This window comes from Macrobrachium nipponense, chromosome 32 (assembly GCF_015104395.2).
Source record: "Macrobrachium nipponense isolate FS-2020 chromosome 32, ASM1510439v2, whole genome shotgun sequence".
NCBI classification, from domain to species: domain Eukaryota; kingdom Metazoa; phylum Arthropoda; class Malacostraca; order Decapoda; family Palaemonidae; genus Macrobrachium; species Macrobrachium nipponense.
Genome location: NC_061094.1, coordinates 70,014,655 through 70,038,522, shown reverse-complemented (window position 1 = coordinate 70,038,522; position 23,868 = coordinate 70,014,655). Strand labels below are relative to the sequence as shown.

The 23,868-nt window shown below is 36.5% G+C and overlaps 1 protein-coding gene across 2 annotated transcripts in view; it reads right to left on the bottom strand.

Moving 5' to 3' along the window:
- The window catches only part of LOC135207575 (serine/arginine repetitive matrix protein 2-like), a 180,213-nt gene that overhangs the window by 96,256 nt on the left and 60,089 nt on the right, over positions 1 to 23,868 (bottom strand). The window contains exon 2 of one of the 2 annotated variants that reach the window (XM_064239420.1): positions 316 to 797. The exons of the other annotated variant lie outside the window; for it this stretch is intronic. The gene's annotated coding sequence lies outside the window, so the exon portion shown is untranslated. The remainder of the gene's footprint in view (positions 1 to 315; positions 798 to 23,868) is intronic. 2 annotated transcript variants of the gene reach the window in all.

Here is a 23,868-nt window from a genome sequence, read left to right as displayed (position 1 = left end):
ATATATAATATATATGTATGTATGTATCTATCTACTCTATAAGTATATATATATGCACATACATACGCCACACACTTATGTAATATATATATATATATATATATATATATATATATATATATATATATATAATATATTTATGTATATATATATATATATATATATATATATATATATGTTTGTGTGTTTGTGCGTGTGTGTGTGTGTGTGTTCCTTATGACACACGAAGCCTTCTAAATGATAAAGGTCAAACTGTCGCTGGAAAGAGCAAAGTGGAAACTACTTTGGAAAGTGGGAAGGAAACTTAGCGCTTACCTTAATGGCCAAAGTTGGGAGCGACGGTGGAGTAATGTACCCGAATATTCACTCTGAAGAAGAAGAAGAAGAAGAAGAAGAAGAAGAAGAAGAAGAAGAAGAAGAAGAAGAAATACTGTCCAAAAGTCACCGGTAATAGGGGAGGTGGTAGGTTAAGTTGGGGAGGAAAGATTGTTGGTGGGTGAACTGGGAGAAGATTAGCAAGAATACTTCTTTAATAGTTAGGAGCCCGCTCTCTCTCTTTATCTTTTTCTCTTTCTCTTCCTCTCTCTCTCTTGCGTTTTCCCTCTACTTGCTCAAGCTCTCTTCATCCTTCCAGTCTCATTTAGATCCAGAATGGCGGCTGACTGGCCAACGCATCGGAGAGGGCTTTAGCGAGAGATTACGGGCGACTTGAATAAACTCCAACCTGGTATCTCTCTCTCTCTCCGACTCCCAACATGGAGTCCGCTGCTCCTCCTCCACCTCCTACCAAGTCGTCCCTGGAAAAGAGAAAGAGAGGAAATGCGAGTGAGTGAGGGGTTAGTCTAGAAATGTTGATAATATATACTACATAGGTCTAGTCATACTAGGTATTGATTACTAAGCGGATATGAATGTCTTTCGTTGGCGGTTTCACGTTAACTACATGGAATTTATTTAGGGACCCAGGTGTCATTCTTGATTTCAGAATGCATATATTATGTATTTGTAAAAGTCCTCGGCCTTACCCGGCACGCATCTCATTGGAGAGGCCATTTTTATTTTTTATTTTACCCTGCTTCCCTAAGATTCTATGCACTGGGTTCACTCATGTTCAAACACTTCTATCCCGTCACTGGAGAATATACTATCCTGATCTCCTGCAAGTTTTCCTCTACAACAAGGATGAAGTCCTTGTTGTTCGAGTAAGAAGGACTTCAGGTTCGGCTAAGGACTATGTGACAACTTAGAAGTTCTTAGTTACAACCACAGTTGGCCAATGGGCAGTTCAGTGACTTCGGTCACCACTATACTACTCTCTGTGGAAAGGGTCACTGCCCTGAAGCAGCAGTAGCTTATCTTTTCAGAGGTTTCTCCTTCTGTTTAGCATGAGTTTCTTTCACCTGTTGGAATTCAGATGCATTAAAGCCTCTAATTTTGCTGTGACCCGCTCGTACGTAGTCTGTCACAAAAATCTCACAGACATAGGCCTACTACATCTCGCTGGCAAATGCCACCAGCTTCAAATTTGATTGTAGAGGCTTTGTATTTCATTTTTCTCATTACTTTTCAGTTCTACTTTTTCAATTACCATGCGTTGTTTGATTGCCCTTTCATCAGAGGATTTGTGATCCTTTGATGGGCTGAGCTACCGTCATTTAAACTTTCAATTATCTGCAGCTGGAACGTATGAGTCTAAATGCCACGCAAACACATGAGGAGTGAAAATGGAATTTAGTGCAGTTGGAGGAGGAGGTAAAAGCTAACTGAAGTTTTCACCAATGCGTTTGGTAGGAAAAGACTTAAGTAGGTGAGGAAAGACTTAAGTAGGTAGAAAAGACTTAAGTAGAGCATATAAAGGAAAACTTGGAGTTAAATATAGCCTAGGGATGCTCTTCCAAACAGGTTCTTATCGGCCTAACCCTGTTTGTGCTGCCCCTAACCACCAGTCTTTTTTCCCCCCATTCCTTCACGGCTGTTTTTGAAACTTCCTTTTACCCACTTCCATCCTTTCACCTCAATCACCTCTCCATTCATCCATCCCTCTCATATCACCCTCCCACGCATTCGCCTCTCTAATCATCCAGTGATTCCGTTAACGCATTCACAGAGACCAGCAGAGCAGCATGGCGCCTTGATACCAGCAACGGCTCGAACCAGTTGCCATTACGACGAGAACAATTCCTCCAATCATTCATGGCTCGTCGACCGGCGTCATTTCCCTTTCATGGGCCCTTTATCTGTCCCTTTCTCCTTAAATAACGTGGTGATGGCATAAACGAGGTACCTCGGCTTGCCAATTATTCATCTTGGCGGGAAATGGAGCTGAATTATTTGAGACGAGCGGGTGTTCCCTAGACGGCATTATAGCCCCGCTTAAGGGAGAGTAATTGAGTCTCTCTCTCTCTCTCTCTCTCTCTCTCTCTCTCTCTCTCTCTCTCTCTGGTAGCTCGCCCCTCTCTCTCTCTCTCTGGTAGCTCGCCCTTGCTGAGGGTCGTATATTTTTCAAGATGGATATTGGTATGCAAAGTGGTTATTAAGTCGAAGGTTAATATATAATTGTCTTTTGTAAAGCAGGAATGTAATCCACACGTTGGCTGTGGTGTTTTCGCATGGTAACACTGCGCCCCGGGCTTTAAATAGTTACGCTGTGTAAGTTTTAGGTAAATAAAAGGATATCTGGGTGTACATTTGCAACTGAAAAGTGTTTTAATAATTTACTTTATGCGAATTACACCGTTAAAATTCGAAATAGGATATTATTTAAAGCCCTGGACACAGTGTTACCATGCGCAAACACCACAGGCGGATGGACAGATAAAAAAACAGAGTATAATTGCTACTGATTGTTTTATATATGACGATCGTAGACTTGGGACTATAGTGACGGGAACCAGCGTATTCGCATAAAAATACGTACCTTCTGAAACCTGTTATACATCGTCCATATACGTGTATACATGTAATGTATATTTACACATACGTTATGTATGTGTGTATATATATATATATATATATATATATATATATATATATATATATATATATATATTTGTTAGCCAGGGTGGGATTAGAGAAAAAACAATGTAATTGTATGTGCGGTTATGTGATGTGTATGTGCACAAAAATATATGTATATATAGTATATATATATATATATATATGTATATATGTATATATGTATGTATGTATATATAATATATATATATATATATATATATATATATATATATATATATATATATGTATGATATATATAAAATCACTACCTTACCAAACTCTGCCAGTAAAACCGGTAGCACACAGCTGAATCTTTCATCTGTTTTTCCTAGAAAAATTGGACCACTTCCCCCCAAAAAAATATTTGAGTACCTTACGAGCGAAAGTCATGTGTATATCGCGGAGAGAGAGAGAGAGAGAGAGAGAGCCCTCCAACGCTCCTTTTTTTATATATATATTTTTTCTCCCATCAAATCTATCTCCCAGCAACCAGGCAGCATAAATTGGGGTCGGAAAGGGCGGATTATGGAGTGATTTTTATTAGAAAGGAGCAACATTCTCTCTCTCTCTCTCTCTCTCTCTCTCTCTCTCTCTCGTATCGCTCTCTGCTCTCTCTCCCTTTCCCACAGTTTTTTTTTTTTTTTTTTTTTTTTTGCCCCTTTTTTTTTTTTTTTTTTATTTTTTTTTATTTTGTGGCTTTCGTGTCAGGTCGAAAAGTGGAACATGATATAGTTTTCACGATTAAATGTGTTGACTGTGTTTTTGTGGCTGTCATAACATGTCGAAAAGTAAAGTATTATAAGCATGGTATCTGTTACATCCATTACATCAGTGGTTCCCAATCTGGGGAGCAGTGACCCCTTGTTGTAGAATGCAGGGGGCCATAAACTGAGGAAATGTATTTATGAAATCAAATAGAGTCTTGACAGTCACTGTGATATTAAGTGTATTTAGTACATAAAAATTCCTTTATATTAAATCTAGATAGTATAGTATGTAAAGTTTGATACTCACTCAACACTTGCTTTGTTAAGGCTTTCAACAACATATTATTAAGTTTAGAACATGAAATTGCCCGTAATATTTTAAAGTTTCATAGTATATAAAATTTAATGTACATTCAACGCTTTTAGTTTTTTGAAAAGATAATCCGACGTCAGACCTTAAAAACCACTGAGGCTAGAGGGCTGCAAATCGGTACGTTGGTCATCCACCCTCCAACCATCAAACATAGCAAATTGCAACCCTCTAGCCTCAGTAGTTTTAGATTTCCTATTTAAGGTTAAAGGTTTTAGCCAGGCCACCAAAAAAAAAAAAAACGGCCGGCTGAGAGTTTCATGGGCCGCGGCTCCGGCTCATACAGCATTATATCTAGATCACCGAAAGATCGATCTATTTTCGGTGGCCTTGATCATACGACGTACAGAAAACTCCGTTGCGCCGAGAAGCATTTTTTACTTATGTGATGGGTAGAGCCTTTTCTAAGTCATGGCCTTTGGAAAAGTAATTAATTGCCGTGGCTCATTTAATTATTGGATTGGATTTTTTGGTCTCTCTCTCTCTCTCTCTCTCTCTCTCTCTCTCTCTCTCTCTCTCTCTGTGTTGTGTGGTGTGTGTGTGTGTGTGTGTGTGTGTGACAGATTCCGTGCCATCTGTCAGTCTCTTCCTCAAATGTAATTCATCATTCACCTTATCCTAAATCCTAATCAATATCGAGTACGCCAATAATCACGACATACAGGCGACACTGGTCTCTACGTCAGGGGGCCATACGAACCACAATGGCTCGCCAGCGACGGGGTCGAATGGTTCAAAATAGGTTTTATGGGTGTGGGGGATCTTATAATATGGAAAGATGGCTGTCCATTTCTTTTGGCTGAAGGCGCGGGAGAACGAGAGGAGGAGGAGTGTCTGCAGAAAGGAAGAAAGAGATGGAGGGAGTTCTCGTGGGGGGGAAGGCTTGCCATCTTGCAGAACTTTTCCTTCATTTGCGACTAAGGAAGTCACTCCTCCTCCTGTCCCACTAGATCTACGATTCCTTAAGTCTTCCTTTTTTAGTGTAGCCTTCTTTAACCACTCGCCTCATCTGTTCAACTAGGTTACATTTACAGAAACACTTTTCGTATTTTTTATTTTAATGCAGCATTCTGTAATCACTCGCCGCCCATGTTCCACTCGGCCTAGTACATTTCCAGAACCACTTGGTTTTCTTTATTTGATGCAGGCTTCTTTTAATTACATTTCCAGAACCGCTTGTTTTTTTTTTTGTTTTTTTTTTATTTGATGCAGCCTTCTTTTAACTGCTCGCCAGAACAGCTTTTCCCATTTCGAAGCAGCTTTCTAAATATAACCACTCGCTTCTTCTGCGCAACTAGGCCTACATTTCCAGAACCACTCTGGGTTTTTTGGTGCAGCCATCTTCAACTACATGCTTTTTCTGTCTCACAAGACCTATACTACATTTCCAGAGGCTCTCTTCGTTTTTTTGAAGACTTGATCACATAGAACCAAAAGCAAACCGTCATCTCATCCGCCCTTGAGTGTTTGTGTTTCACAGCCGCCGTTGTCAAGAGCAGCAACAGGTCCTCCAAACAACATTGGAGGAGAGTGATCGCTCTTCCTAGACTCTGACGTGTTGTTGTTTTGGATTCCCAGAAGTTCCTGAGCTGTCGTCGAGGAGACAGACGTTTTGTTGCTGAATTTGGCCTCTGAACAACAGTGTTGAATTGATTTATAATATATAATATATATATATATATATACTATAGATATATATATATATAGATATATATCATATTATATATATTATATTTAATTTATATAAATATTTATTATCTACTATATACAATAATATATTTATAATAAATATTTAGTATATATATAATATATTCATATATATATATATATATATATGCAGAAGCCAGGTACTATGTCGTACCTCTAAGTAAATGGGGATACAATCCACAATGAAGTAAATTCCTCTGTAGTTTAAAATATATATTACTTGTATAGGATTAAAGCTTTTCGACCATCAATAGATAGTAGATATATATATCTATATATATCTATATATATATATATATAATATATATCTATATTACATATTTATGCATATAAGATATAGTATATATATATATATATATTATATATCACATATAAGCATAATAAGATATATATATATAGGTATATATATATATATAAATATACATATATATGCATATAATATTATACGATATATATATGCATATTATATATATACTATAGTATATATATTATATACTGTATATATATGATATATATATATATAATATATTATATTATTATATATATATATATATTTAATATATATCTTTTATATTAAATTCTATATACATTATATATGTTATTAGATATAATATATATATTGTATATATATAATATATATAACATATATATATATATAATATTATATTATATTATTATAATATAATATACAATATATAATATATTAATATATATATATATATATAAATATAAAAGAATATCAACATAGAAATATCGATTATGAGAAGTGAGCAGGGTAAAAATAAAGAAAAATAAAAATGAGTCCGTCTTTTTCACAATTAATTTCTCGAAAGTCCATTAACCTCTATTTTCCTCCCGACTGCCAAACTTGCGAAAGAAAGTTAATTGTTTTGCAAGACTTTGACGGTATTTCAAAAAAAAAGAAAAAATAAACTTCGTCTCACCTCAGTTTGGAAAAAGTTTTGTTTTTGTTTTTATTCGATTTTTTACTTAATTTTTTTTTTTATCTTGTTATCTTTTTGTAGGTCATTTCATCTTGTCCTTAGCCTTTGACGTCATTATTTTCTTTATTATTTCTTATATTCTTTCAATGTCGTCTTTGCTATTCTTTGTTTTCTGTTTTATTTATTTAATTATTCGAATGTTGGCGTACATGGGTTCGTTAACTTTGCTAAAAACCGTATTTAATTTTTCATTCAATAATTTTCCTAGTTTCAGAGCCATTTAATTCATTTTTCATTCCATCATTCCATCATTTTCTTACCTACAACACTAACTTAATTTTTCATTCAGTTATTCACCTACTTACGAAGAAGCTAAATTAATTCTCTATTCGGTCATTCATCTACTTACAAAGCAACTCAAATCATTTTTCATTCCATCATCTTCTACTTACAAAACTAATTTGATTTTTCATTCAGTCATTTTCACACTTACAAAAAAGCTAATTCAATTCTTCATTCAGTCATTCATTACTTACAAAGAAGCTAACTTAATTTTCAGTAATTCACCTACTTACAAAGCAACTCATTCCAGTTTTCGTTCACTCATTCACCTACTTACAAAACTAATTCAATGCTTCATTCAGCCATTTTCCTACTTACAAATAAGTAATCTAATTTTTAATCCAGTCATTTAACTGCTGAAAAGAAGCTAATTTAATTTTCATTTCAGTAATTTTCCTACTTACAAAGCAACCAATATACCAATTTAATTCACATAATCTTTTGCCTACTTACAGAACTGCTAATTTTCCATTCGGTCATTTACCTGCTTACAAAGAATCCTGCTTAATTTTTCAGTTATTAATTTTTCTACTTGAACTGCGCTTAATTTACTTATCACTCAATCATTTACACCCCAGTGAACATTTTTGTCAGATAACAAGAAATGTACATTCGCGAAGACCAAAGGTAAATACTCAAAACAGAGAAGAGGAATTTAGTAAAAGCTGGAATATCATGGACTGGGGACTGGAAGAGAGCTGAGGACCCAGATGTCATCCAGTCATTCCAGTGGGAGCTCCAGGGTAACAGGAAAATGCTCTCCGTATTTGTTTATGCAAAGGGGTAGAACTGAATAAAGCAACGTTGCCACCGTGGATGATAAGATTAGTCTGGGCTGTTTGTTGTGGGGAGGGGAGATGAGGTCATTTGAAGTTCAGGTACAACGTAGGAGTAAGATTGATGTAGGTAAAGCTAATAATAACGAAGAGGGAAGTTGATGCCAGATTATAGTGGAAGATTCCTAGAAAAATGATTATGAAGAACATCCAGAAGAAGAAATCTGATGCCAAATTATAGTGGAAGATTCCTAGAGAAATAATTATGAAGAACATCCATAAGAAGAAAGCTGATGCTAAATTATAATGAAAGAATCCTAGAGAAATAATTATGAAGGACATCCTCAAGAAGAAAGCTAATGCCAGACTATAAATTGAACATATAATACTTACGAATTATTTTGAGATAATATCGTCTAGTTAGAGCTGATGGAAAGGCTAATGGGTAAATTATTCTGAGATACGAGAGGCTTTTTTTTTCTTTTAGAAAGGAATAAAGCGGTTTTGACAGCCTTTTGGGGTTGTGGATGAGAAAGGAGATTGAGGAACTGACGAATCGTATGATATCTGAGGTTTGTTGGATCAACAGAGCTAAGCTGCGTTTTCATGATAAGGAAAATAATGATTATTGGGTTAAAGTTTTTTTAATCTTAAATGCCAAGTGTCCCTCTGCAAGCTAAGAGTAAAAGTGGTAGAAGGTATGAGCCGCGGCCCATGAGCCTTCAACCACGGCCTGCTGGTGGCCTTTCCTGTATCGTTGCCGGAAGCACGATTATGGCTTAACTTTAACCTTAAATAAAATACAAACTACTGGGGCTAGAGGGCTGCAATTTGGTATATTTGGTGATTGGCAGGTGGATGATTAACATACCAATTTGCAGCCCTCTAGCCTCAGTAGTTTTTGAGATTTGAGGGCGGATATCAATTCTAGATGTCAGATCATGAGAATGATGTCAATGGATTAATGTTGTCACTGGTTTTTAATTGAAGTCTCGTATAAAGGGAAAAAGTCAATTCCTTATCTCAAACGAAAGAAGAAGAAGAAGAAGATGCAGAAAAGATACTTGAGAAGGAAAAGAGGAATATCGGAGTATTTGATCTTCTTAATTATCATTATCTCAAGTGCCTCTCTGAAGCAAACACAGTTAGGACGGTTGGTATCTCGAGAGTCAATCGAGTCAAATATTGTTAACGAAAAGTCATCAAAATCTAATTGGAAAAACTGCCTAGGTTCTCTCTCTCTCTCTCTCTCTCTCTCTCTCTCTCTCTCTCTCTCACTCTCTCTCTCTCTCTCTCTCAAAACCGTCCAGATTAGGGTATGCAAACGACCTTGCCTTTTGCACCGCTTAAAAAAATAAAATAAAGAAAAGAAAAAAAGTAGAATAGGGAGACTGTGATAGACCAAAATAACAATGATAACGATAGTAGTAATCGTATGCAAACGACCTTGATTTTTGCAACGCTTAGGAAAAAAAAAACTCACCCCCTTGAAGGCGAGCCGGGAGCGAGAACACAGCTCTTAAAGGAGAAGGCGTCTTAGGTCAAGTCAGGCCGACCCCCGGGGCTTCACCTGACATGTGTGTGTATAACCGTCGCTGCTCAGAAACACACAATCTTCCCCCCCACCCACCCCCCCGCCCCCCTCACCAGAATAAACCTGTAAGTGAATCTTTCAATGAATCTTTCAATAAATCTCTTCCTCCGGGTTCCTGGTAACGCTACGATGCGTCTCGTCGATATCTCATTTGGCACCACAACTGCACTGGTCGTTGCGATGCTCTCCTCCGGCGAAGACCGGGGATTCGTTGGAGAAGGGTCGTTGAAGAGGGTTTGTTGGAGAAGGTTCGTCGAGGTTTGTTGGAGAAGGTTCGTTGGAGAAGGTTCGTCGAGGTTTGTTGGAGAAGGTTCGTTGAAGAAGGTTTGTTGAAGAGGGTTCGTTGGAGAAGGTTTGTTGGAGAAGGTTCGTCGAGGTTTGTTGGAGAAGGTTCGTCGAGGTTTGTTGGAGAAGGTTCGTCGAGGTTTGTTGGAGGTTCGTCGAAGGTTTTGTTGGAGAAAGGTTCGTTCGTTGTTGGAGAAGGTTTTTTGGAGAAGGTTCGTTGGAGAAGGTTTGCTGGAGAGGGTTCGTTAAAGAAGGTTTGTTGGAGAAGGTTCGTCGAGGTTTGTTGGAGAAGGTTCGTTGGAGAAGGTTTGTTGAAGAAGGTTCGTTGGAGAAGTTTTGTTGGAGAGGGTTCGTTGGAGAAGGTTTGTTGAAGAGGGTTCATTGGAGAAGGTTTGTTGGAGAGGGTTCGTTGGAGAAGGTTTGTTGTAGAAGGTTCGTTGGGGAAGGTTTGTTGAAGAGGGTTCGTTGGAGAACGTTTGTTGGAGAGGGTTCGTTGAAGAAGGTTTGTTGGAGAGGGTTCGTTGAATAAGATTTGTTGGAGAAGGTTCGTCGAGATTTGTTGGAGAGGGTTCGTTGAAGAAGGTTTGTTAGAGAGGGTTCGTCGAGGTTTGTTGGAGAAGGGTTGTTGAAGAAGGTTTGTTGGATAATCTCCGTCGAGGTTTGTTGGAGAAGGTTCGTTGGGCTTTGTTGGAGAATGCTCGTTCAAGAATGTATCAGATTCTTCGTCGAGGTTTGTTGGAGAAGGTTCGTTGGGATTTGTTGGAGAAGATTCGTCGATGTTTGTTGGAGAGGGCTCGTCGAGGTTCGTTGAGGAAGGTTTGTTGGAGAATATCCTTCTAGGTTTGTTGGAGAAGGTTTCTTGGAGAATACCCTTCGAGGTTTGTTGGAGAAGGTTCGTTGGGGTTTGTTGGAGAAGGCTCATTGAAGAAGGTTTGTTGGAGAAGGTTCGTCGAGTTTTGTTGCAGAATCTTCGTCGAGGATTGTTGGAGAACCATCGTCGAGGTTTGTTGGAGAAGGCTCGTCGAAAAAGGTTTGTTGGAGAGTCGATGCTTTCGCCAGAAAGGTACCTGTATTTAGAAGTCTACTACATATACACTACTGTCGACTTTATTTTTCCATTTAAAGATCACGAGAAAGTGATGATAGTAAATAATCTAACCGTGTTTAATCCAGCTTATTCCTCACAAGGGAAGTAACAGTCTTTGCTGTAACAACGTCCAATTTACTGGATTGCATTACACCTAGAGTCACCTGTAAACCTATAGTACGTACAAAAATAAGAGGCTTTCCAGGTGATTAAGAATGACGTTGGTACGGTTGACTTGGTTTCTTCTGTTTAAAAAAAAAAATCTGTTTGCGTGTCAGTGGTGTTTCGTCGATGTGTGTTGTTTCTGCTGTTCTTTGCCCTGATGTGGTTGTTTCTTCTGCCGCAGCTGCTGCTGCTGCTGCTGCTGCTGCATCTGTTATTGACATCTGTTGCTATTTTTGGGGGCGTGTCCCCTGAGTCCTGTCAACCTCCGGACGTCTTCCCATTCATAAAAATTTGTTCTTTACTTTCATTCATCTTAGGATTCGAAGGGAATATGAAAAGGGAAGCTGGAAGTCATTAAAGATTAAAGCTTCTCTCCGTCTTCTGTACATAGATTCTCGTGGTTTCAGCCTCCTATGTACATTAGACCATAATATTATCTTGAAGTTTATCCAATTTAATCCTTCTCTTTTAAAGATGGAAGATGGCCAGTTTGCAAAAGAAAGTTTTTTTTTTGGTGGGGGGAAGACTATGTTTCCTGTACATAGATTATTGTGGTTTCAACCTCCTATGTACTTTAAGTTACAAAATTATCATAAGGTTCATGTAAGCCCTTCTGTTTGAAGATGGAAGATGCCCAGATTCCCAAAGAAATTTTTTATTTTTATTTTGGCTCAGGGAAGAAGGCTGTCTTTCCTGTACATAGATTCTTGTGATTTCAACCTCCTATATACATTCGGCCATGAAATTATCGTACAGAAGATACTGTTTGAAGATGGAATGTGGTCAGTATCCAAAAGGAAAGTTATTTTGGGGAAAATACTATGTCTCCTGTACATAGATTCTTGTCGATTCAACCGCCTATGTACCACAGGTCAAATTTATTTTGCCTTTTCAAGGAGTTCGTCTGTTGTGGCCTATGTTAACAGCAGCCCTGTTAGCATGTTTTTATTTTGTTAATCTGAACTGTTAGAAAATATACTTTTTTATTGTAAATATAATAATTTTCATTTTACAATAACTGTGGTAATCATGTATAAAACAGAAAATTATTTTACGGTGGAAAAAATCATTTTTTCACAATAGCAGTGAAATTATTTTACGTAAAATAAAGTGGAATTATTTTACGTTCAAAAAATGTTTTTACAATAACAGTGGAAATTATGTACAAAACAGAAAAATTGTAATTATTTTACGGTAAAAAATTATATTTATTTTGTTACAAAGGGATATTTTATTGCTGTATTCGTACATTCCAAAATTATAGAAATAATATTTTTACGATCAAAGTTCCAAATATGTACAAAACACAGAAAAGTGGTAGATTGTATTTCTAATTTGCTCCTCAAAAAATTATAACAATAATTTTTTTATGATGCAAGTGGACATTTTTTATAAAACCCACCTAGAAATGTTTGGTTTTATCTCAGATTTGTATTAAAAAATACAGCGGATTTCATTCAGAAATATAAAACACTTTTCTATTTTATTTTTTTCTCATTTTTAATATAAAAAAAAGCACCGGATTTCATTCAGAAATATAAAACACTTTTCTATTTTATGTTTTATCTCAGATTTTCATTCAAAAATACAGCGGATTTCATTCAGAAACATAAAACACTTTTCTATTTTATGTTTTATCTCAGATTTTCATTCCAACATACAGCGGATATCATTCGGAAATATAAAACACTTTTCTATTTTATGTTTTATCTCAGATTTTCATTAAAAAATACAGCGGATTTCATTCGGAAATATAAAACACTTTTTCCATTTTATTTTTTTGAAAAAATGAACAAAGCCGGAGTATGAAACCTTTCCCCTTTCGTACAAAGAGTGAGATTTAAACTTTCTTTTCATCTTTCAATGGAGCGTTTATTCTTTCAGCGAATATCCCTCAACAAAGGAGGTCGGGCGCATTACGCTAAGCTCTCGTGGTTGTTATTTCGTGTTGAGTTTAATATAATGTGATTATAATATAATATGATTATATAGTAGTATGATCCCCAGTGCGCGGGTTGACATAAAACCTGGAGATATATATATAATATATATATATATATATATATATATATATATATATATATATAGAGAGAGAGAGAGAGAGAGAGAGAGAGAGAGAGAGAGAGAGAGATTAAGCTTCTCCATGTATAGAACATGTCTCTATGTATATAGAAGAGGACTGTATGTATATACATATATATATATATATATATATATATATATATATATATATATATATATTTTATATATATATATATATATTATATATATATATATATATATATATAGATAGATCACGGGGAAACAGCAGTCGTTCGAGATATATTCTCAAGGAAGCAAGGGAGACGTCTTCTGGTAAGTTTAAAAAAGGCTTTATTAAGCGACGTTTCGGGGTCCAGCCCCATCCATCATCACGGCTGTAAAAAGGATTAATACACATAAATATAATAAAAAGACTCATCCTAATAACTAACATACATTAAAATTCATAGAAAACCTACTACAATGCTAAGAAAATTACCATATCAAGTGAAAAGGGAGAAGACGAGTGACCAGAAGAAGAAGGAAAGGTTCCAAGTAACATAGTTATGCCAGTTAGAGAGGGGTAGCGGTAGTTTGGTTGTTTAATTTTGGAACTATTGTTTTTTATGAAAGCGTATTCGAAAACAGCAAGCTCTTGAGGAGAAGAAGCCCGTGTAATGACTTTAAAGTGTTTGTATTCTATATTGAATTTGCATTTTTTTTTTAATGTTCACGAATGTTCGAGAATTCTGGTGAAGACAACCGGACACCTGTTCTTTAACTCACCCCCCTGTGGCAATCAATGCGGACTTTAAGAAGCCTACGTGAGGCCCCGACATAATTTCCCAAACTACATTTGGGACACGAAAATAAATAGACCACATGTGTGAACTGGAGGAGCGGTTGCTGGACAATTGCCCTCTAGCTAATCATCCTCTCTTTTACTGCCGTTACGTTGATGATACGTTTATTCTTTTTCGAGACAGAGACAGGGCTGATTCCTTCTTACAATTTCCAATTAGCCCTAATATCAAGTTTATAATTGATTATGAAAATGATAATAAGCTCTCTTTTTTAGATATAGAAGTGTCACGTAATACGGATGGTTTTAAGAACACCTCAATTTTTTAGAAAAAAAGACTTTTACTGGACTAGGGACAAATTTTTACAGCTTTTGTAGTTTTAACTTTAAAGTAAACGCTTTATATACACTCTTCCACAGGGCATATTCTCTCTCCTCTGGCTGGTCTGAATTTCACAATGAGATTACTCTTTTACAACACCGATAACTGGTATCCAGCTAAGGTTTTCTTCAAATACCTAACCAAGTTTTTAAATGATAAATTAATAGAGAAAAATAACAGACCAACTGCTCCTAGAATGCCTTTCTTTGCTAGTGTCCCGTTTATCAGTGATACAACGTTTTATACCAAAGTTAAACTTTTAATACGTGAATATTGTCCGGGCATAAAAAGCCAACTAATCTTAAGAAACCCATTAACCATTGGGTCTTTATTTAGATATAAAGAAAAGCTGAGCCCTCTTCTGACTTCCAGTGTGGTCTATTTATTTTCGTGTCCCAAATGTAGTTTTGGGAAATTATGTCGGAGCCTCACGTAGGCTTCTTAAAGTCCGCATTGATTGCCACATGGGGGGGTGGGGGGGTGAGTTACAGAACAGGTGTCCGGTTGTCTCCACCAGAATTCTCGAACATTCGTGAACATTAAAAAAAAAAATGCAAAATTCAATATAGATACAAAACACTTTAAAGTCATTACAAGGGCTTCTTCTCCTCAAGAGCTTGCTGTTTTCGAATCGCTTTTCATAAAAAACAATAGTTCCAAAATGAAACAACCAAACTACCGCTACCCCTCTCTAACTGGCATAACTATGTTTACTTGGAACCTTTCCTTCTTCTTCTGGTCACTCGTCTTCTCCCTCTCACTTGATATGGTAATTTTCTTAGCATTGTAGGAGGTTTTCGATGAATTTTAAGTGTATGTTAGTTATTAGGATGAGTCTTTTTATTATATTTATGTGCATTAATCCTTTTTACAGCCGTGATGATGGATGGGGCTGGACCCCGAAACGTCGCTTAATAAAGCCTTTTTAAATTACCAGAAGACGTCTCCCTTGCTTCCTTGAGAATATATATATATATATATATATATATATATATATTATATATAAATAATGTATCTATTTATATATATGTATATAAATATATATATATATATATATATATATATGTATATATATATAGATATGATCGATATATATATATATATATATATATATATATATATATATATATATAATATAATATATATAATATGATAGGAGAACGTCTTAATGATATAGAATACGCCCCCCCCCCCCTCTCTCTCTCACTCTCTCTTTCTCTCGTCTCTCTCTCTCTCTCTAATATATAAATGTATTAATATATATAAATATTAATTATATTATATTTATATATATATATTATATTATATATAATATATAAGCCTCTTGAACTATATAGAAGAATCCTCTTTATCTATGTGGTATGTTACGCCATTAATGTTTATAGAATACGCCTCTATAATAAGTACTACATATATTACGCATCTTTTATGCGTAAATAAGACGCGTTCTTAAGCATAATGTGAGACGCGTTCTTAAACATTGTGAGACGATGCAAAAACGTTTACCTAGAACGTTTCATTATCGACCAGGTCATTTCGCCTCTGTTTAGGACAGGGGTGGGGGGGACCTGCTTTGGGATATCCCCTAAAGTCGACGGTCGCGTCCTGCCTGCCCCCTTTTAAAGATGAGCTGCTGGCTTTTAAAACCGCCCCCCCCCCCCTCCCCCCTTCCCCCTCCCCCCTCCCCCTCCCCTCCCTCTCGTATTCCCCCTCCCCTCCCCCTCCTCCCCCCCAACCCTGTATCTTCCTTGTCGAATGGAAAAACAACCGCAATTATGGAAGAGAGACTCTGGGATGGATGAGCGGGGGTCCCCCTGGGGGGGAGGCATAGGGGGGGGAAGGCGAGGCGGAGGGCGGGGGGTGGATTAAGGCCTCCTAAGATAGGTCTTTAAAGTCAGTTTCATTTTTTTTTCTCCTTGAGTGAGAGAATGTTTGCTGGAAAAAGTTTCTCGAGATTTTTTTTTTCAAATTGTTTTGGAAGTTTTTTATTTTTTATTTATTAATTTTTTTTACCGGTGTCGATGGTCCTAGTCGCTGTGATGCTGTAATTTATGTATCATAGTTACGAAGCTTTTTATATGATATATTATTCGTGTATCATTGATACGCGCGCACACATACACATAAATATATATATTATATATATATATATATATATATATGTATATATATATATATATATATATATATATATATATATATATATATATGTATGTATATATTATTACGTTTATTGCCCCTCTCGTCTACCCAGAATTTCTAGATTTTAGTTAGCCTAAAAGAGCAGCCATGTTTTCTCCTAAATCAGCTGATTTTGGGAGAGAACATGCGGTAGGACGGGTGAAAAGGAATTTCCGGTCAGGCTGAATCTTAGGGTAAGACGGGCAAGTCACGGGATTAGCTAGGCCTCGATAATGGTTTTAGGGACTCCTACCATAAGACCTTTTTCCTTCCAAATTTGCTGGTGGTTGTTTTTCACTTTCAGGCAATGCCCGAGGCTGTGTGTGAAATCCCTGCGTTTCCAAGACACCCAATCTCTGTCTCAGTCGAAGCTAGACCTAAAGCAAGGCGGACGCGCCTTTTCTCCTCCTCTGACAGGAAGTCAGCCCTTTGTCCAAGCACTGGTGGGACCATCTGCATGTTCAAGCCCCAAGGATTTACGGTACGTCTAGAAAGTGTAAAACTCCAAACCAGCTCTTTTTCTCCAAGACGACTCTTGTTGATTTCATTTTCAAATTTCCCTTGTATCACTTTTACATCAAAAGCCCTTAGTCCTCATCGGGCCATGTGCTTCCCCTTGTGACTTGGTAAAGCTTCAGTCTTCAGTGCATACCTCAGTTAAACACTAGAGTTCCTTTTCCCCAGTGTGTTAGAGAAAACTGAATAATCGTAACTTGTGCAAGAAGTCTTCCTTTTTATTTTGTGTCTAATCTGGGATTTTTTCCAGATTTGCTGAGTCACGTGTCCAAGTCTTCGCGCCCGCAAGTGCTGCATTACAGCAAGATAATATGAATAATTTTGAAAGCCATGGCATTTACGTGAATCTCATTTTAGCCAACTATCCCCTTGTGAGAGATAATATTGGTCTCCGTGCGGACAAGCTGCATTTACTTTCTCCGGCCATTCAACGGCCTCTTGTAAATAAATGTATGTGAAGTAATTAGCTGAGTTTTCTGGCGACCTCTTTCTCTAAAAATAATAATACCAAAACCCCCCTTTTTTAAGGTAAGTTAAAATCCAGTGACCTTGCATTTCCTTATAAAATTTTCTGTTTATGTATTCGGTTTATACGAGGCCCGATACGTAAAAATATATATAATATATATATATATATATATATATATTATAATATAATTAATATATATAGGATATATATATTATTTATATACTATAATATATATTATATATATCTATATATATATATATATATATATATATATATATAGTAAGTAGAGAAAACTCCCAAAGAAAAATGATAGAAAATGATAAAAATTTCTTGAAGTTTAATAGATTCGAAAGAATATTAATTGGATTGAGTCTGGAATAATGAGGTGGGGAAACTTATAAAAATCAAAAAGGCTTATGATGATAAGTAATAAAGGAAAATCATCATAGTCCTTACTGGAATTTATAACAACTCATATATATTATGGGAGCTTTATCGCCATCAGAAATACGAGCATAGCAATCTATTCATGGGAGTTTATCGCTATGAGAAATACGAGCGTAGCAATTAAGGATGAAAATTAATAATTTATTATTGCAGCAGTGTTGAATCGTAATTATATTCTGTCATTGCAGCGCAGTGACCTTACAACACCGTAAGTCCAGAATGAATATTTTAATGGTTATCCTATAATCATGCAGTGTGGATCGACTTTGTGTATTTAATTTTAAATATTGTAAGGAAGAGTAATTTTGAACGAACTAGTTTTGTTCTTTATTTAATGTAAGAGAGTAGGTTTAGACCTTTTAAAACATTTTTGTAATATATTTCCCAGCGTTGATTTTAGACCTCGTACAAAAATATTTATGGATATATTTCCCAGGTCTTCATTTCAGACCCCGTAGAAAAACCTTTATGGATATATTTCCCAGTGTTCATTTTATACCTAGTACGAAAACCTTTATGAATATATTTCCCAGCCTTCATTTTAGACCCCGTAAAAAGATCTTTATGAATATATTTCTCAGTCTTCATTTCAGACCTCGATACGAAACCCTTTATGAATATATTTCCCAGTCTTCATTTTTAGACATCGTACGAAAATCTCTATGAATAAATCTTCCATTGTGAATTTGGCAAAGAGATAAAGAATTACACAGGTGCATTTGGATCACAGGTAATATGCCAGTGAATCCGTAAACCTATTTGTTTTTCTGGCATTTTTGATATTGATGTAATCGGATTAGTGGGTTAGATAACAAAAAAAAAAAGGTTGGGGAATGAAACAAATTCGAAATGTATAGTAAAATTAGAATTAGGAATGTTATGCTCTCTGGTATATTTCTCGAATGTAGATATAGAGAAATGAAATAGATATTTTATTAGTGGGGAATATGTATGCATCGTAGATCTTATAATGTCCAAATGATAAGGGGTCAGATTTCTCTCTCTCTCTCTCTCTCTCTCTCTCTCTCTCTCTCTCTCTCTCTCTCTCTCTCTCTGGAGATATGGATAAATAGTAAATCTTATATGTACAAATGATTATGAAACCAGATCTCTCTCTCTCTCTCTCTCTCTCTCTGGAGATATGGATATATCGTAAATCTTATATGTACAAATGATTATGGATCGGATCTCTCTCTCTCTCTCTCTCTCTCTCTCTCTCTCTCTCTCTCTCTCTCTCTCTCTCTCTCTCTCTCTCTCTCTCTCTGGAGATATGGATAAATCGTAAATCTTATATGTCCAAATGATTATGAAACAGATCTCTCTCCTGATGGACAAATTCCTGCATATTTTTGTTTAAATAAGATAATCAAAGTAGTTCACTTCTATATCGCAAAGTCCAACTCTTGCGAAATAATTATTTTAAGACAAAGTGTAAAAGATACACAACAGAAAACAGATAGTTATTGCAAACGATGAGAAATCGGATGAAGGCCAAGGTAATATCCTGTGTGCCACAAGGTACGGTGTTAGCTGCATTACTGTTAGTTATTATGATTGCAGACATAGACAGTAATGTTAAGGACTCGGTAGTGAGAAGTTTCGCCGATGACAACAAGAATAAGTAGAGAAATTACTTGTGATGAAGATAGGAACGCGCTACAAAGAGACCTTAACAAAGTATATTATTGGGCAGAGGTAAATAGGATGGTGGTTTATCTCTGATAAATTTGAATCAATAAATTAAGGAGACAGAGAAGGAAAGCTATATGCATATAGGGGACCTAATAATTAGACAATCACAAATAAGGAAGCAGTTAAAGACCTTGGTGTGATGATGAATAGGAACATGTTATGCAATGATCAAATAGCAATTCTATTGGCAAAATGTAAAGCAAAAATGGGAATGCTGTTACGGCACTTCAAAACAAGAAAAGCTGAACACATGATTATGCTTTATAAAACATATGTTCGTAGTCCACTTGAATATTGCAATATGATATGGTACCCACACTATCAAAAGGATATTGCACAAATAGAGAGTGTACAAAGGTCCTTTACAGCTAGAATAGAAGAAGTTAAGGACCAATGACTACTGGGAAAGACTACAGTTTTTAAAATTATATAGTCTAGAAAGGAGAAGAGAACGTACATGATAATTCAGGGGCATGGAAACGATAGAAGGAATTGGCCGAAAACATCATGGAGCTAAAAATTCATACAGAAAAGAGCAAGCAGAGGGTAGATTAATAGTGGCCAAAACTATACCAGAAAAATAAGGAAAGCACACAGGGACAGTTAATCCACTACGCACCAGCATCGACATGCAGCGTCTATTCAATGCGTTTTTGCCAGCTCATCTGGGAATATATCAGGAGTGAGCGTAGATGTGTTTAAGAATAAGCTCGACAAATATCTAAGCTGCATCCCAGACCATCCAAGATTGGAAGATGCAAAATATACCGGTGAAGATGTACTAGCAACTCCTCTGGTTGACATTAGTGGTGCCTCACTGGAGGGCTGAGGACTTGGGACAACCCGAACAAAATGTAAGGTCTGTAAGGTAAGGTAAGGTCTCTCTCTCTCTCCTCTCTCTCTCTCTCTCTCTCTCTCTCTCACAGTGCCTCTGCCTCGCGCTGCTTTCTAGAACTCTATTAATTAACGGTTATTACGGCAGTCTCAAGTTACAACCTCTCTCTCTCTCTCTCTCTCTCTCTCTCTCTCTCTCTCTCTCTCTCTCTCTCTTCCCCATTAGTTGAGCATTATTACGGCCGTTTCAATTCACAGCTCAAGCTCAGACTGCATCATCGAAGCTTACGAGCGAAAATGCTCTCTGATTCCCTGGGCGAAATGCAACTCTAATTGGACACAAGCTGCTTAAAGGCTGTTGAAACTGCATTTAAATAATGGCTCACATAATACCTCGAGGCCTTTAACGTACGAAGGCTGCTAAGGGAAATACAACGGATTTGAAACACAAATTTGTATTTTTCCCAACATGCAAAACCACATCATGATATGACAGGTGGTTATGAGAGAGAGAGAGAGAGATAAGAATGATTTTGTGCTACGGGTCATGATTTTCACATCAACTTGAGGAGGTTCCACAAGATCTCTCTCTCTCTCTCTCTCTCTCTCTCTCTCTCTCCATCGTAATTAAAGCAGAAATGTTCCTGTCAGTTCGCCTAGCAATTAGGGTGCCATAGCTGTCAGTGGGAGGAGGAATTTGGAGTGGATGGGGTGGAAATTGAACTCTCTCTCTCTCTCTCTCTCTCTCCTCTCTCTCTCTCTCTCCTCTCTCTCTCTCTCTCTCACTGAATAAAGAGCTTTACCTTTTCCTAGAATTAAAGAAAAGGCAACCAGAATTGTCAATTTGTTTCTTTGCCTACGACTGACTCTCTCTCTCTCTCTCTCTCTGTTGAAATAGCGTGAAAGCACTTATTATCTTCATCTTTATTCAAGTCCTGTGGCTTTTGGTATTACGTGATACCTTTAAACACACACACACAACTAAAGACAAACAGAAAAATTGCAAGATGGCGGCACCACCGTCTTTATTCCAATCCTGTTTCTTTATTCCAATCCTGTTTTTGTCGTTATTTTTATTATTTTGTTTCTGAACCTCTTTGTATGTTTATCCATCTGGTTCATCTGGTGTTATCACTTATTTCAAATTTCCCCTCTTAAGTCATTTTAGACGCGGATTGAATTTCTCATCGCGTTTGAAATGGAAACCTTACCAAAACCTTATATAAAGTCTAAATTATGTTTGTGATAGCCTGGTTACTGACGTGAGTGTTTGTGGTGATGGAACTTGGAAGTCCTACTCGGATATTTTGAATTGAATGGAAGCTCTCGCTCGAGGGAGGGAGGGAGGGAGGGTAGGGTGTGACCAGCCTCTCCAGAAACCATAATGGACGTCTGGTGAGGAAAAGTGGAAGACTGAAGTCCAGAGACTGAAGTCTGGAGACTGGAGACTGAAGTCTGGAAACTGAAGTCTGGAGACTGGAGACTGAAGTCTGGAAACTGAAGTCTGGAGACTGAAGTCTGGAGACTGGAGACTGAAGTCTGGAAACTGAAGTCTGGAGACTGGAGACTGAAGTCTGGAAACTGAAGTCTGGAGACTGGAGAATGAAGTCTGGAACTAAAGTCTGGAGACTGGAGAATGAAGTCTGGAAACTGAAGTCTGGAGACTGGAGACTGAAGTCTGGAAACTGAAGTCTGGAAACTGAAGTCTGGAGACTGAGAAATGAGTCTGGAAACTGAAAGTCTGGAGACTGGAGAATGAAGTCTGGGAAACCTGAAAAGTCTGGAGATGAGAATGAAGTCTGGAACTGAAGTCTGGAGACTGGAGAAATGAAGTCTGGAACTGAAGTCTGGAGACTGGAGAATGAAGTCTGGAAACTGAAGTCTGGAGACTGGAGAATGAAGTCTGGAAACTGAAGTCTGGAGACTGGAGAATGAAGTCTGGAACTGAAGTCTGGAGAACTGGAAAGCCGAATCTGGGAGGACTGAAGTCCTGGAGGAACGAGGCTTGAAATCAGGAGGCTGAAGACTGAAGTCTGGAGTCTGGAGACTGAAGGCTAAAGTCTGGAGACTGAAAGCTGAAGTCTGGAGACTGAAGACTGAAGTCAAAGTTAGCCTTTCTTTTATATATTTATTAATATAAATCTTGGATTCAGCTTTGCCGTAGGATTAAAAGGAATCCTGGTGTGCAACTTCCTGTATCCCAATTACTGACATGCTTTTATAAGGGAATATGTGTTTGTGATGGGAATCGTTAATAAAAAAACATAAAAAAAACTACTTTCATTTGCATTTCGAAAATAGAGAGGCGGTAATGCTGAAGTGAAATGAAAATTGCCAACATTTTTTATAAACTTTTTTTTTTTAATTCCAGGTTTATGCAGCAAATTCCGTTTTGAAATTTTGAAATTACCGTAATCGGGTTGCATTAATTTCTGCATGGATCTCTCTCTCTCTCTCTCTCTCTCTCTCTCTCTCTCTCTCTCTCTCTCTTTGTCCGTTTGAATTATTAATTCGTTTATTTCATTTCGAACTAACCCAGAGTCTCTTTAAGACTCAGAGAGAGAGAGAGAGAGATAAAGGGGGGGAGGTTGTCATGGACCCAATCATAAGACAATGTTCTGAAATAACTAGGACGAGAGAGAGAGAGAGAGAGAGAGAAATGTTGTATGCAATAGCTAATTCATAATGTTTCATTGGAATTAATGCGTTTAACAACAGATTCCTGAGAAAATAAGAGATATATCTAGCCAAAATTCTAGTGCTTTGTTCAACGTAGAGGTGCTGATAAAGTGTGCAAGGTTTAGACGAATATATCAGTGAGATTTTTTATTTATTTCACTATATTTTGTAATCCAAACAACATACTCCCACAATACCAGCATATTTCAATGCAAATAACATGCGGCCACAATACATATTGCTGGCGGTGATTAGCATTGTTCCCACGACGCCAGATCACATAAACAAACCAATTAGTGTGTATTAATAATCCACAATGCTGCCAACATATTGTATTGTTTGTAAAAGATAAACACAAAGGGTTTCGAACACCCGAAAGGTGTCTTACCTGAAGTGTAGCTCCGTTCAGGTGTTCGGAAGCCTTTTTTATATTTTTGCGTTGTTTTTATTTATTTTTTACGTATAATACACACACATATATGAATATATAATATATATATATATATATATATATATATATATATATATATATATATATATATATATATATATATGTGTGTGTGTGTGTGTGTGTGTGTGTGAGTGTATGATATATATATATATATATTATATATATATATATATATATATATATATATATATATATATATATATCTATATATAGATATAGATATAATATACATATATTTATATTACATAATTGTGGATTCTTAATATTATTTTTTTTCTTTTACGTATAATACACACACACACATATATATTGTTTACATAATTGTGGATTTTTAATAAACAGCAATTTAATTATGACAATGTGGATTCCTTAGCAAACTTCTGATAGGAGGCGAGTTGCTCAGAGTATAGCGTGAGTCG